Source organism: Polistes dominula, unplaced genomic scaffold (genome assembly GCF_049000335.1).
Source record: "Polistes dominula isolate Pdom_NZ unplaced genomic scaffold, Pdom_raw_medaka contig_33, whole genome shotgun sequence".
NCBI lineage: Eukaryota > Metazoa > Arthropoda > Insecta > Hymenoptera > Vespidae > Polistes > Polistes dominula.
The window spans coordinates 3,794,094-3,809,253 of record NW_028300998.1 but is presented as its reverse complement, the minus strand read 5'-3'; the positions used below and the strand labels follow the sequence as shown (position 1 = coordinate 3,809,253).

General features: G+C 37.8%; 1 protein-coding gene across 3 annotated transcripts in view; it reads left to right on the top strand.

Annotated features, from left to right (window-relative positions):
• LOC107065729 (ultrabithorax) overlaps positions 1-14,133 on the top strand; it is a 138,160-nt gene extending 124,027 nt beyond the window's left edge. For all 3 annotated transcript variants that reach the window (XM_089173451.1, XM_089173450.1, XM_089173452.1), the window contains one exon: positions 11,724-14,133. The gene's annotated coding sequence lies outside the window, so the exon portion shown is untranslated. The remainder of the gene's footprint in view (positions 1-11,723) is intronic.
• The last annotated feature ends 1,027 nt before the right edge of the window (positions 14,134-15,160 follow it).

Below are 15,160 nucleotides of genomic sequence, written 5' to 3'. Positions count from 1 at the left end.
GAAGAGAAGCAGAGAATGCTAACGCCATCGGAATCTATCTCTTTCTCTTCCTCCCTTTCTCTATCTTTTTTTTATCTTTTTCTTTCTTTCTCTCTTTTACTCCCTCATTCAGTCGGTTGCTCTCGCACGCACACAGGCAATCTCTCACTTAGAGATAAAGTTTGGTAGAAGGAGAGGATGAGTCGTGGTAGGGAACACGGAGTGAAAAAGAAAGAAATAAAGAAAGAAATAAAGAAAGAAAAAGAAAAAGAGAAAAAGAGAGAAGAGGCAACGAAGCAAGCTAACTAGAAACTCGCAACACAAAACCTAAGGTTTGAGCCTTTTTTTTGTCCTGTTTTTGGGACCCGACTAGCCTCAGAGAGGATAGCATACGATCCTCTTTTCCACTCGTCTCTCGGCCATGGATATTTCTAACACACACGACCCACCCATCCCAGTGGCAGTGATGGCGTCTGCGACGTTGCCAAATTATCTTACGTAACCACTTAATTTTCTTCCGATTCCGTACCCGATCCGATCGGTTTAACTTTTAAAACGCTAAATTCCGATACTAACCTAAGAGTAACAAAAACGGCTATCACTTTATTTACTTTAACTTCGCTACTACATGTAACGTTGGAATAAGTAATAAAGTACGTCGAAGGTACAAAATCAACGATAAAATCGCTCACATTTATGTGACAGTAAACTACTTTGCATTAAATATGAAGCTATATCATTTAATAACGGAAGAAAAAGCTACTGAATAAGTGATTTTCATAATGGTCGCATTTAATTATATCGTTTTCTTATATTCCTCTAGTTTTTATTCACCTTTAGATACATTTACAATGTTATCTCAGTTATTAAAATTATAGGCTATTGTGTTTAGATATGCAAGATATCTATTAACAAAAACTTGACTATGTTACCTAACGTTTATTGTATTAGTCATTAGCATTATAGTTATCGGATCTTGTTCATCGCGTGATTAAACATTTATGTATCTCAAAGAATAAACATTGCTAACATGCGTCTTCTAAAGTGTGATTACTTACTCCTTTTAATGTCCCTTTCATTCGAAACGCGTATTCCGTTTTGCTAACTTTTAATTAGATATGATAAAATCGAACTGAGTAAGGTAAAGAAAATGACGAAATGAATCCCTGTAGAATCACTTAATCCGGTTTTGTGATCGTTTCCAGCTTCGGCGTTCATTTATTTATATGGACCACCCAAGTACGCCTGGCACGAGTGAAATGTTCCTTGACCATGCGCCTGCGTAATAAATAAATCGCTCGGCAACTGTATTGCGTTTCTATTTATTTTAATCGCAGTCCTCGATAAAGATTTTATTTCGTACGTAGCCATTCAATCGTATCACATCGTTAATCGCACCGTTGCATTTCTACTCATGAACAATTATATAAGGTATCTTTGCGTGCAATATATAAAGTTATTTGTAATCGACGACACGCTGTCCTCCATCGATACGACATCGAACGTTTCAATTCCAGGATCTCTTTATGTCTCTGCTATATTTTATTATGTAAAATGAAAGTATGAACATATACAAATGTTGTATATGTTATGTACTTACAGATAATATCTATAGTTGTACAGAACAACAAATAAAAGATAAAATAGTGGATAAAAAAAAATTTTTTCATGCTAGTAGAAGAAGTTGGTAAGAAATGAATTTTCAATCGATGATGAAATTCAATGTCTCTATAGGCAACAAATGAAAGATGAAAAAAAAAAAATAAAATTAGAAATTGTCAATCGGTGATAGGTGCGTTACAAGCGAATATAAAATTTGTCGTGGTACAAATTTAAGTCAATAAATTTTCCGACGCGTCGGACTAGGCGCTACGAAGATATATCACTTCCACGGGTGTTCATATAAAGTTAATGCTGCTTCAATTATAAACGGCCAACTCTTCCTCTTTCCTCCTGTAAAAAGTTCGTCTGAACGCGCATCGAGTTTTCTTTTCGTGGCTTTCTTGGGCCATTTATTCATCGTAATATTGAAATAAGCTTTCTAAACTTTTCGCGAGAGTTTGCTCGCAGCCCTGAGTCCGCGTGGATGTTATACGACACGATGAAGGGGAGAGAATTTTACGAAGGACGAGTTATGCGGAAGGGGGTAGAAGTGTAAGCTAATTGTGATACACTTCGCGGGAGAATCTCCATAGACTCGAAAAAGCTGCTTCTCAAGGATACTGAAAAGAAAAGAATGGTATATTAGGCCTATTGTTTTGTGAGCTTTTCTTGGTCAATAGAAAAGAGGGATTAATAATCTAATGTAATTATATTACTGTATACTTAACACTATTAAAAATATCGAAATACAATGATTATAGTGGATCCATTAACATCGTGCAAATTGATGAATATAGCTTATTGGATACTCTTCTTACCTTTTTTTGATGTAATATTAAACCTGAAACAAGTACTTCTAAATAGTGGATTTATTTACGACAGAAAATTGCTAAAAAAAAAAGTGATTAAACGAGGATTGATATACTTATAGCCGCGTAACATTTTTTTGCAGTAAAGGAAAAACCTTAGCAAGAAGTCCACGCGTTTTCATCGTGAGACGTGCTTTGAGAACGGTGGAACAGCTAATTGTGATACACTCCGCGGGGAGTTGCGTTGAAAGTGTCGAGGATCTCGAGGTGGCGCGGTTCCGTACTTGCTTATACAAAGTTAAGAAGCAGAAGCAGAAAAGGGTGGGCAACGGGGGTGAAGAGGACACTACGTAGTTAGTTATATACGCTGTGGCTGTGCATGTTGCCAGTAGCGTCGGTGTGTTTTTCATTTTCTTTATATCACCCTTGACGCTCGTAAAACCATTACCCGTGACCGAGCAAATGCAACTCCTATATAAACTCTATCGGTGTGTTATATACCACGCGTACTACGTATCTTCTTCGTTCTTTGACGATACTGCCGACTTCTTTTGGTTCCGCGTTCTTTTACCACCTTCCACCACCCTCACCGCTACCACCAGTCTAAACTCGTCGTTCTATATTTCGCCAAGATCAACTCAATTTCCTCAGCAATGGTAAACTCGACCCTTCGGCTTTTATCCAAGCCATGCCCACGGGAATGATCTGAGCTTTCTCATTGTCGATTGGATACATTCCGTTTGCTTCGTTATCTACTTGCCAAGTTTGACTTACTAGGTGGGAAGAAAAGAAACGACGGGTCACGCATCGACTTATGTAATACGTGGGTATAACATTTGAAATAGTCGGATCTTATTGTTAGTCGCGTTCCTCTCTGCACCGTTCTCTTTCCAACTGATCCTAGTATTATTTGGAATTTTCTATTGTCATTATCATTTAGAATAGCTTTAAATTGTATTTACAAGCAGGGACGAATCCTGAAAAGATTAAAAATTAAAATTAAATAAGAAAAATACGAAATACCCGAATACGTGGTAAGATTCATTTAGTTTTAACAAGCGTTGATATAATTGAATAGCTTCAAGTGAAATATGAATTTTCAATAAGCCATTGATATTACCAAGCGGCTATTTCCCTAGATCCAAAGTTAGTTTCGCAAAGTTTAAGGCGTTCATTACGCACGAGCCACTCTGGAGGCCGTGATGTGTAGATAAGTCAGTTAGCGACTCGCTCTAGCGCGTTCCATCGTGGATCCTTTTTTGCGTAGCGCCCTCTTATTGCTCTTCCCTCTTTCTCTCTTTCTCTTTTCGTTCTCTTGCTCACACTTGTCGGGTGATTCATCATCGGTGTCGTTCTCTCTCTCCTTTCTCTGGCTCGACTGGCTGGTCTGGCTTGGCTGGCTGCTTGGTTGGCTTTGGCTTGGCTGGTTGGCTGGTTGGCTAGCTGGCTGGCTGACTGGCTGGCTCGGTTTCTGGCTCTCTGGCCCCCGAACCCGCGTACACCACCGAGCCGCTTCGTCTTCCTTCTTCTACGTAGGCATCGTTATACACGTTGCTCGTTTTACTCCCACACTGGATCCGTACCAACATGCAGTTCTGGCGCGGCAGGGCGCTCGCTCCAAGTTAACTTAAAGCCAGATATTCTTTGCATTCTTTTCGAACAGTCATATACTTGAGTTCCAAAGATATCGAACTCTTTCAACCAAATTCAAACTTGATTCTCTGACTTTTTCTATTTCCTGGATATCTCTTAGCAACAGATGCATATTGAATTTGTTTTACTAGAAAAGATAAAGTTGATTAAAAGTAATACGAGAAAGTATGTAAAGATAAATATCAATCATTTTTATCTATGATATATTTCAGTTGGAATAGTAGAAAAATAGCTTACCAAGATTCATGAGCGAATCCTCTTCAGAAGCCACGTGTCTTGGACGTAGAAATCGGCGGGAGGTTAAGAAGGTTTGTTAGCCGTTAGGAGCCGTCGGATCAGCATACCTTCGTTCGCGGAGATATCTCGAATACTTGATACAACACCCACTACGGGCTTCGAGTATGCGATATATCTAAAGCGATACATCACTTGGCAATATCACTCCGTGTCACGAAGAGATACGGTAATATTTTCCTTCCGACATTCGCGAACGTCGGCGTTGTCGACGGTGTAAACACTGCGGGGGCACGAGTGCGAGATCGGTGCCAAGCCCCTTTTTCTTTCGTTCGTCGTTTCGATACGTTGTTCGCTCGTCACTCGTTGGAAATCGATTATGGCGGCTTTCGTGTGTACCGCTTTCAAAGTGTTTCTCGACGATTCAATTATTCACGTACGATTCTCGCAATAACATTCTGACGATATTATTAAAGTCGGCACTATGTCTTGTCAATGTACTCGCCTTCATAACTCAAGATTTACTTGTTAGTTTAATACTGTTCGTATAAAAATTGATATAAGTAATTGACTATTGTTAAATGATAGGAATCCCTGATCGAAGATCAGACGTTGCGTTGGTAAAGACATGCTCTAAGTTTATGAAGATTCTTTTCGGAAGATTGTAGTTTCCAGGTCGATGGTGGCGGAGGTGGGATTCCAGTAATTCGGTTATGGAGCGGTTGAGTGCTGGAGAGAGAAGTGGGCAGGGTGTCGGACAGTGGTATGGGTCGAGTGGTAGTAAGGGTAGGGGGGAGAGGGCGTTCCATGGCGTACCCTGCATGGGGTAGCTTGCAACCTCACGCGACACTAGAGCCATCTATATCCTCAAAGATTTATGGGTTCCTGGTGCAGCGGCTGCTTGGAGCAAGTACACACCGCACAATATCACGTGGTGCGGTGTTGGTGGTGCCCCCTGTCGCGACGACCGCGCTGTCGCCCCGCGGGGGTTTACGCGCAATTCGCGCTCGTGCACTAGCCTCATAAAAAAGTTGCTCCTCGATCTCAATCCGATCGGAACCCTTACCTTCTTTCTCTTAACTCGACCGATTCTGGAAGTCCAACGATTCTCGCACGTTTGTTACTCGTGATCTAAACTGGATCCTGTTGGATATCCAAGCCTGAATCAAAACCACTGCTACGACTCAATCCAAACTTCTTTTTATTTTCATTTGCCTTCTATATTAAGAACTCGCTGCAAGATTGTTTTGCACGCGATAGAACGACACCCTCCTTTTTTTTTGTTTTATAGAATAACTTCGTCTTAATTAATCCAATTTGATATTTGTCAGAACAATTAATGGGAAAGATCAATGGCCATCCTCATAACAGAAATAAAAGTTCACATTGAAGTAGAAAAAACATGTAAAGTATTATTACTCTTTCCTGAAGTAATCGCGAAAGTTCTGAAAAAGGAAGATCAATGAGTGGGAAAGGAATTAAATGCTTGAAAAGAAACATTTGATGTATTATATGTACGTATATAGGCAGGACATATGTATACATATATATGTATCTATATGTATAACAAGTGATCGTTTTCGTGGTATGGAAAGGACGGAGCAAAAGCAGAGGTTTTACAACAACCCCCTTGACACGGCCGTCAATTCGTACTTCCCACGATATTCTGCGTGAGTAGTAGCGAGGAGATAAAAAGAGGGAGAGAGAGAGAGAGAGAGAGAGAGAAAGAGAGAAAGATAGGAAGAGAGGGGAAAGTGAGAGAGAGAATGTGAGTGGGTCGTTCTAGTATTGGTAGGAGACGAGGGTGAGGACGAGGACGATATGAGTACGGGTATCTACCTACTACCTATGCCAGTGCACTCCAACCCAAGCAAACGGCCCGTTCCACCGATGCGGCCGGTTTACGAGCAACCTGTGGTAACGAGAGCGATAGATAATAACCGCTCCGTGCTTGACTCTCATCCCCTTTCTCTCTCTCTCTCTCTTTCTCTCTATCTACCTCTTTCTACCCCGTCGGTCTGTGCACGTTTCTGCACGTACGCGTTAGCTTCATTTATTTTTTACTAAGTCCGGAATCGAGCGAGCATCGCGTCAAATGAAGGAATCCCGTCGCTTCCATCCACTTCACAGAATTATTTACATCGGTACCAAGCTCCCGAGAGATTTTGTTTGACAATGCTTATAACAACGATGACTGTCCAATGTCCACGTCCCCTCATATCGTATGCGTTAAGGCTTAATCACGTTGCTGAATATATACACCTAACTTGTACTCGGCTTCTGCTTCTGCTCGATTTTACACCTTCACATCAACTTTATTCTTCCTTTTCTCCATTCGAAAGCTTACACAAAGATGGTGTATGCCGTACACATTTATCGCTCGAAATAAGACTCGCCAGTTAATCTTCGTTATTGTTTTACAAGAGCGAATAACGTGTCTCGTAACGAGACCTTCGTAGAGTCAAGAGATTATTTATTATAAGTTTGAAAGGAGCACCTGCGTATACAACGCTCCTGTTAAATTATTATCGCCAATGTTCTCCTCGATATACTTCATTACAATATTCGCTTGTTAACTGATAAGATTATAATGTAGCCAATGAACGGTAGATGATAAAATTGTAATCATAGAAATAAAACAAATACTTATACGAACAAATGCTATATACAAAATAAAATTAAAATAAAAACACCAAAATTTGATGGATCGAAATTTGAATATTGATAATTAATCTTGTCTTCAATTTATCGATCAGATGTTCATAAATTAATATTTATTATTCGAGAAAATAAGATAAAGAATAAAAAAGAAGTTAAAGACAAACTGGCATAAATCTTAAGATTTTCTCGGGGAAATATCTAATCAAACGGAATCACATTTTACGATAAACTTTCTTGCAAAGGCTCTGTTGTTGTTCCCTTCTCGTCGTCTTTCGGAATCACGTTCTTTCCTTCCTTCTTCCTTCGGTTTTTACGAGATTTAAGCGTCGCGTTACGTTCTAGACGCGCAGGCGCGCGCGATGAAAATTTATTGCGGCTTAAAAACTCTAGCTCCTTTGGAAATCCTGATAAATGTTCAAAGAAGCGCCGATATTGCATGTATACGTGTGTACATATACATATACATACATATACATATATACTTTATATATATATATTGGTGTAGGTTGATACAATAATGTAAATGTACGCATATACATGCATATACACATAGAACATTTACAGTCAAAGAAACTCGGAAAGCAAAAGTAAAGGCAAAGTGATACTAGGCCGAAAAGCAAATTTTATAAAATATAAGATCGTTGTACAAACAAATGACGACGACTGAAGGCATAATCGTGCCGACGATTCTACTACTCCTCATACGCGTCTTTAAGAAGATCCAAAAAACTTGTTCACCCCAGAATTTATCGTTCTTGTTATAAACGATAAGGATTCGGTAATCTTTGAATTATAGCTCGCTACTCTAATACCGAAACTGGCCGTCGAATAAATTTTAAGCGGCGCAATGGTTTTACGTGGAAGCGTAAGCTTTTTATCAGCATGATCTCGTTAGAAATGAAATTGTAGAAATTCATTGATCGAAAGTATTTCAATTTAGAAAGATAATTGACGTACATATTTATATTTATGATATAAATATGTATACGTTTTAACGATAATTAAATGTCAACAGTATCGATACATGCATACATGTATGTAGATTTAAATGAATGTAGAAATAATTCACGCGCCGAATCAAATTTCCATACCTATAAAAATAAATTATTAAGTTTTCTAATGATACTATTCTCAAACTTACACAATACGATCATTTATAAAAATGTAATATATTTACGAACATGACAAGAAAACGTCGATAAGTCTCCTATTCTCCGTGTGAATTCTTTTTACTACACAAAATCCAATTATTTCGCACAAAAGAAGAACGATGGATGTGGGCGAGAAGATTCTTTTTGACAAGACAAAGTGTGGACAAAAAATGGATCCAAGGAGAAAAGTACAAAGGGAGGTGCCTGTAGAAATGGCTACGAAAATGGATCTCGCTTCTTCGTAAGAGAAAGAGAAAGAAAAAGAAAAGGGAGAAAGAAAGAAAGATAGTTTAAGATCTTCTTGTTATTTTTCTTTTTTCCTTTTTTCTTCTTGTTCTTCTTCTTGTTTTTCTTGTTATTCTTCTTGCACTTTTCTTTCGCTACGCATATCAAGAGGCCCAGGACAAACAAGTTTTTCGCGTACCTTTTAAGGGTGAATTGTGGTATCTCCGCTTTAGCATAAGATATTGGTCGTGGTTCGTTTGCTGCGTCGCGTTAGAATCGTGAAAGAATGAGAAAGATCGTATAAGATTCATAAAAGATAACATAAATATAAAAGATTAAAGATTCTGATAAACTAAAATACTTTTCATATAGAGTCTAAATATGAAATTAATCAAATAACAAAAATAATTACTATTAATATGTTAAATATGTTTACTTTTATATCAACAATATAAGCAAAAGTATAAAGAAAAATAGAAAATATTCAATCAATAAAGATAAAAAGGAAACGAGAAAAGAAAAATAAAAGAAAACGAAAAGACGAATCATAAAATATTATGCGAAGTTAGAATTTTTTCTCGTACAAAGTTAAAATAAAAATTATTATTTAAAAACAAATTATGTTTACTTACAAAAAAAAAAAAAAACTAAAATAGAAATAATATATGAAGAGATGAGTTTCAGTTTGAAAATTGAAAACAATTCCATCATTCGCAACGATGGAAATGTTAAATCTATATAGACAGAAACAGGAATAGAAAGATAGATAGAAAGAATAGAAAGAATAGAAAGAAAAAAAGAGAGAGTAAGATAAAATAAGGAAGGGAATAGAGAGAAGATATCGGCTGGTCTGTTAAAGCCACAACGTCGGCTTCTCTCTTCCTTTGTCTCGACCGCTTTTCTAACCCCTTTCGCTCTTAACGCGAGCTATCGATATCCGGAGATACAAACACCAGGAAAGCCGAGACTCAACGTGCGTGTGGCCGGACAAGGCACCACGTGCATTCGTTCCATTACAAAAGGAGCTGAACCAGCGCAGCACGACCCGACCCGTCGTCCTGTTCCATCCCATTCCATCCAATGCCGTCCCGTCTCTTGTCCCCGACACGTTCAACATATGAACGTACAGTACTAGCTCGTATCTTCCAAACGATCCACTCTCTGTTCGATAGATATTTGAAATTTCCGGGTAAAAAACGAAGAAGAAGAAGAACAAAAGAACAAAGAATTTTTCGAAATATTATTTCATGTAATTTATCGAAATGTTTAAAAACAAAATGAAAAATAGAAAATAATATCATGTGGACAGATCACACGTGTTAGAAGTGAAACATTCGAAAAACTAAGTTTCGAGAGAATTAGACGAATGTAGAGTATCAGGTGTAGGATAATTGAAGGGCTGTTTTTTTATAATATTATAATTATAATATTGTTACCACTTTCAAAAATTATTTTACGTTTTATTAACATATTACACAGTAGGCAAGTTCTTAATTCGAAGAAATGAGACAAGTTGCGTCTGGTAACTAAAAAATGTATGGTAACTAAACACCTCTTTGCATGCAAGAAATGCACAAACGCCTTCAGTCAAACTCTTTGAAACTTCCCGAATATTTTTTTTCTGCAGATTTTCACGAAATTGGCGTTAATAATAGGTCGAGAGACACTTAAATAACAATTCACAACATCCAATTGCAAATCATCTAAATAGAAAATAAAAAATAATGTTACAAAAGAGATCTAATAAGATTATGCTTGTCTAGAATAAGTAAAAAGGATAAAGAGAAATACATATTAATTAGAAGCTATTTAATGAAGTAGTGAGGTTTTTTCCGAAAAGTAGTGAGGTTTTTTTCGAAAAGTAGTGAGGTTTCTTCCGAAAAGTGGTGGGGTTTTTTCCGAAAAGTAGTGAGGTTTTTTCCGAAAAGTCCGTAGGGTAAAAAAAAATGGTAGGATGTTTATCAATGGAAATATAATTCGTCAGAAATTAAGTAAATATATGTAATTCTTTTTTTGAAACACAGGTATAAAATTTTGTTGTTGTAATTGTTTTCAATTTTTCGTTTTTATCTACATTCTTGCGCTGCTAACAAACATTTTATGATAGACGAAATAAAGACGTTACGAAAAACATATGGAAAATACTGCTGGACTGAACGAAGGTTTTTTTAATATGCAATGAGAGATCTAATAAAAATATTGTCTAAAGATGTTTTTTCAACTCTATAGCCTGCCTCTATATATAATATGCGTCCACTTTTCGTAGTATGGAGATGCACACAAACACACATATACAACCAGGAGCGATAACTACGAATCAGAGCATAAAGAGGAGACCAAGAATAGGAAAAACTGTGTAGCTATATTCCGTTTCATTCTCTCGCAAGCTCAATCCTATATGTTTGTCTCTTTTTCTCTCATTATTTAGTATAGCAGCCGTTTCATAGCTCCGTTTTCTGACCGACCGTGTTTCATTTTTTTTCAGATCACTCCCTATTCTAAAGAAGTTTTCACTTCGTCAAGGAACGCAAAGAAATTCTTTGCCTTCTTTGTTCTCATTGTCGATGTTTAAAAGATAAAAAAATTGTTCGTTCTTCTTTATTTTTTGGAAGTTTAACTGGACGTTACATGATGCAGCGCGCTTTTCCAAATTCACAACGTTTGCTAGATTGCAGTGTGGCGAGAGTGCGAGTTATATTTCTACCGTGTTGCCGGGGTCGGGGTCGGGGCCGTGGTAGAATCGTTTCGCAATTTTAATATTTCAGTTTTTCGCGAGTTCCATTCTAGCTGCGCCGAGTCCGGGCCGAGTCCGAATAAATCCATTCAAGAGAGGGCCACACATTGTTCGATTCTCGTGGAAACGTGTTTTTCACATCTTCCTGTATTTCACACGCTGCGAAGGTATCATCTCGTTGAATGAAGAATAGCTCGTGAAATTGGACTTTGCGTTTCGCAAAAATATCATGATTTTTTCAAATACGCCCGCTTGTTATATTTTACTTACATGAACTAAACTAATCTCACGTTCTACCTATCATCTTTTATTTTTCAAGTTGGAATATTTAACGAGATTAAAAAAAAGAACAACATAGAAGCAAAAAAAAAAGTCGCTGTTTAAAAATCGTTTCGTTTCGTAGCACAAAACGAAGAAGTATTACATCTCCTTCGTTATTCAACTCGTTGAATCTTTACCGAACCGAAACGTACCATGGCCAACTTTTAATTAACCTTCCTACACTCTCATTTTCTCTCCCTCTCTTTTAATTTAAATATTAAGATCCCAATTATCTTTTTCCCCCTTAACGATAAAGAAAAAAAGGAAAAGAATTAAAAAATAAAAAAATACATCCTTGTAGGTGAAAATGATGGGATACGATCTAACGGGGATTTTGTCTGGTTTTTGTTTCAGGTGAGTGGCAGGCCGCACCCCACTGTCTCTGTAATGCCAAATAGATGGTCGATGTGCGTATCCGTCGATCGTCAATTTATCGGTTGCGGCGAATCAGATGCTGCACCGGTGAGTGACGAACTCCCCCCGGACCTCCCGTAGCTCACTTTGACCAATATTCTCCCAACGCACATATGTACACATACGAAAACATTCACGTATATATAGACACTGAAAATGCGCAAACACATAGACACGTAGAGAAAGGGTTAGAGAAAGAAGAGGAGGGAGAGAGAGAAATACTTAGACACAACACTTAAACACGAAAACTCGATATCCAAAACGTACATAAGGATGTACGCATCCGTATTATAGTTCAACACTGTCGTAGTTGATATCCCACAGCCAGAATCCCTCTTCGGTCTCTGTCCTTAGCTTCTGCTTTGTCGTAGTAAACTCGTAGAAATGGACAGAGTGAGCTTTCGACACGGTTACAGTTCTTTTCACGAGACATTCTTGTCTCGATTCTAAGGCGGATCTTTCTTCCGTATACACGTTCGTTCGACGTCATCATTTCCTTTTCGGCAGCGTATTTTCTCGAGATCGTTCCAAACGAAACTTTCTTTCTAAGCAATCCGAACTTCCTCGAGATCGTCGTTGTCGTCGTCGTCGTCGTCGTCGTCGTCGTTGTTGTCGTTGTCTTGGGGGATCGACGAGATAGCAACGTCTTTGCGTATGCGTTGCGGACGCTGGTAACGACCGGCTCGTCCGTGCGCCTCTACGAAACCTAAATACGTAATGAAGGCTAAACAAGTATTCGTAAGTTAGTTATAGCGAGTAGAGAGTAAACAATAATAATAATGCAACAGCAACAACAAAACTACAGATGGAAGATTAAACTAATGGAAAAGGTCGGGGAGCAGTAAAAAATGCCGCGAAAAATAATATGCTCATACGTGAGTACGATCGATTTTATTTTTACGCGGCTCGATGTACAAATACCGTAGGTGTACGTTCTTCTTATTCTTATATTTCATCATCTTCTTCTAATATTTCTTATTCTTCCTTTTCTTATTATTAACGCATTATTGTACCTTCAAATTTGTATCGCCTACTTCGTTGCACGTTCGCTCACCCGTTTACTTTCGAATGATCCGTCTGATAATTGATTACTGTTAACGACGATGTTATGTTTTTGTTATTTTTATTATTATAATTATGAGACGACACGAGAATACGTTTTCGTCGTCTGTAAATTTCAAATTGAACGCTTGAAAAACGTTTCTTTATAATCATTGAATAAACATGACGGACGACGTACAAACGATTCTTTCGAAAAAATGTTATGTTATGTTATGTTATGTTATGTTGATATTCGTAATAAGAAATTTGTTAATTTTATTAAAAAAAACTTTTATGAAAATGCTAATTAGATAAAAATTCGGTTATAAAAAATAAAACTTATAGATAATATCTTCAAGAACGCGTTCAAAATGTCTCTTAATATTTGTTTTTCTTTTCTTCTTCTTCTTTTTTTTTTTATTTTGTATTTTTTTTATTTTTCATCGTCTAACGTCATCCTCCAAGAATCAAGACGATTATAGAGTTATAGAGACACAAATCTCTATAATTATATATATATTATATAAATATATATAAAAAATATCTTACGTACCTACGTTAGTACCTAGAAAGCCTGCGAAACGAGAAGGAAGAGCGTGTCGGTGCTACCATAAGTAGTAACGCTGTTCTCTAGTTAATGTATGTATACGAATACCTAATCGCTAAGGTTGAATATTTTGCGAGAAGTAAAATTTTAGATAAACCGCAGTATTTCGTAAGAATGAAAATTGTAATGTTAATAAATAATTATTTATTTTGTGGATCTCAAAAAGATGGTTTGAACAAAAAATAAGAAAAATAAAACAAGAAAAGAAAAAAGAAAGAAAGAAAGAAAACAAAACTAGAATCTTTTATCTGCTACGCTGTGCTATAAGTTATGAATTTAGGCAAGAGTAGGCATATTTTAGAAGGGTAGACGTTACCCGCGTGCGTAGTGGTGTAGATGTATTTGTGTAAACGTTTCACGTGGCAACGATCCTTTTTTGTAATATATTAGAATATTCGTTGTTTACCAATCCGAATCCCAGATTGCGTGTAGAAGTACGAAAGGGAACGAAAGAGATAACAAGAGAGAAAGAGAATGAGAGAAAAAAATTTGCATGCGTATATGTGTGTTGTGTATGCATGCGTGTAAGTGTGAGAGATAAAGAGAGCGTGTAAAGAAAAGAAAAGAAATGAAAATAAAAGAAAGAGCGAATCAGGGCCACACCTGCCGTTTACGTATAACGTTGTAATGGAACGCTCTCTTTTAGGAGCGGTCACCGTTCCGAAGCCTGTTGTAATATTACATTGATTATACGATTGCTAAAAAAATAAATGCTATATAAACTTAATAACGAGTCTTCGCTTCTTTCGCTGCGATTTCCGTCGTAGCACATAACCTTTTGATACTTTTCTCCGCTTCCTGGATCCTTTCCTTAATCATTAACGATAATTAATTAAACATTCAATTGAATTTGCTTAATAATTACTTTTTTGTTAACTCATTCAAAGTTGATTCGTTAGAACGATCTTATTTAAACATATGTTTCTTTGCCTTTGCGTTTATTCATGATCGAGATAAAGGTTAGAAAATAGAACGGATATTAGATTTGCAGTGCGAAGAGGATTCATCGAGGAAAGGATAGTTACGTAAGATCGGCTCGCACAGTGTCTCTCTTTTTCTCTCTCTTTATCTCTTTCACTCACTCTATCGCTCTCTTTCTCTCTCATTCTCTCTCAACATAGGTTTTCGAATTCCATCGTAAATTCCGTTAAACGTCCGCAGAATCTTTATCAATTCGACGGCAATATCCGGTGACCGGCAGAAGAACGTGCGAGTGCGGTTTTACGACGCTTAAAAGCGCTCGTCGTCGTCGTCGTCGTCGTTGTCATCGAGGGTGGTGGCATCGGGAAACGAGGAGGATGGCAGCTTTTTCCAGAGAAAAACCGCGCCTTTAAAGGGCCGACGTTGATCCAGGGGTCGAGTTTTCCGCGTACGTTCATAAGTCTTCAAATGCTTCGGGATATTAATATGTTATTGCGGAAAGACTCCCTCATGAAAGTCGACAAGGATCGTAGAAATATGTCGCATGCGCGCGCGCGCGCATACACATACACTCGTACATACATACAAAGAGAGACGCACGTACGAGCGAGAAAAAGGGATAGGGTAGAATTTTCCTCGTCGATAGTGTGTCCTGCTATTCTCCAACAGAGTCGGGGGGCTAGCTTCAACGAGCCAACACATCCACGTCGCGTGGACCGTTCCACTGGAATTCAGCAGACGCCATTTGTATTAATGAAGCCCCCACCTCGTAGTCCACGCAACACTCCGACAATGCTGCACACCCGAT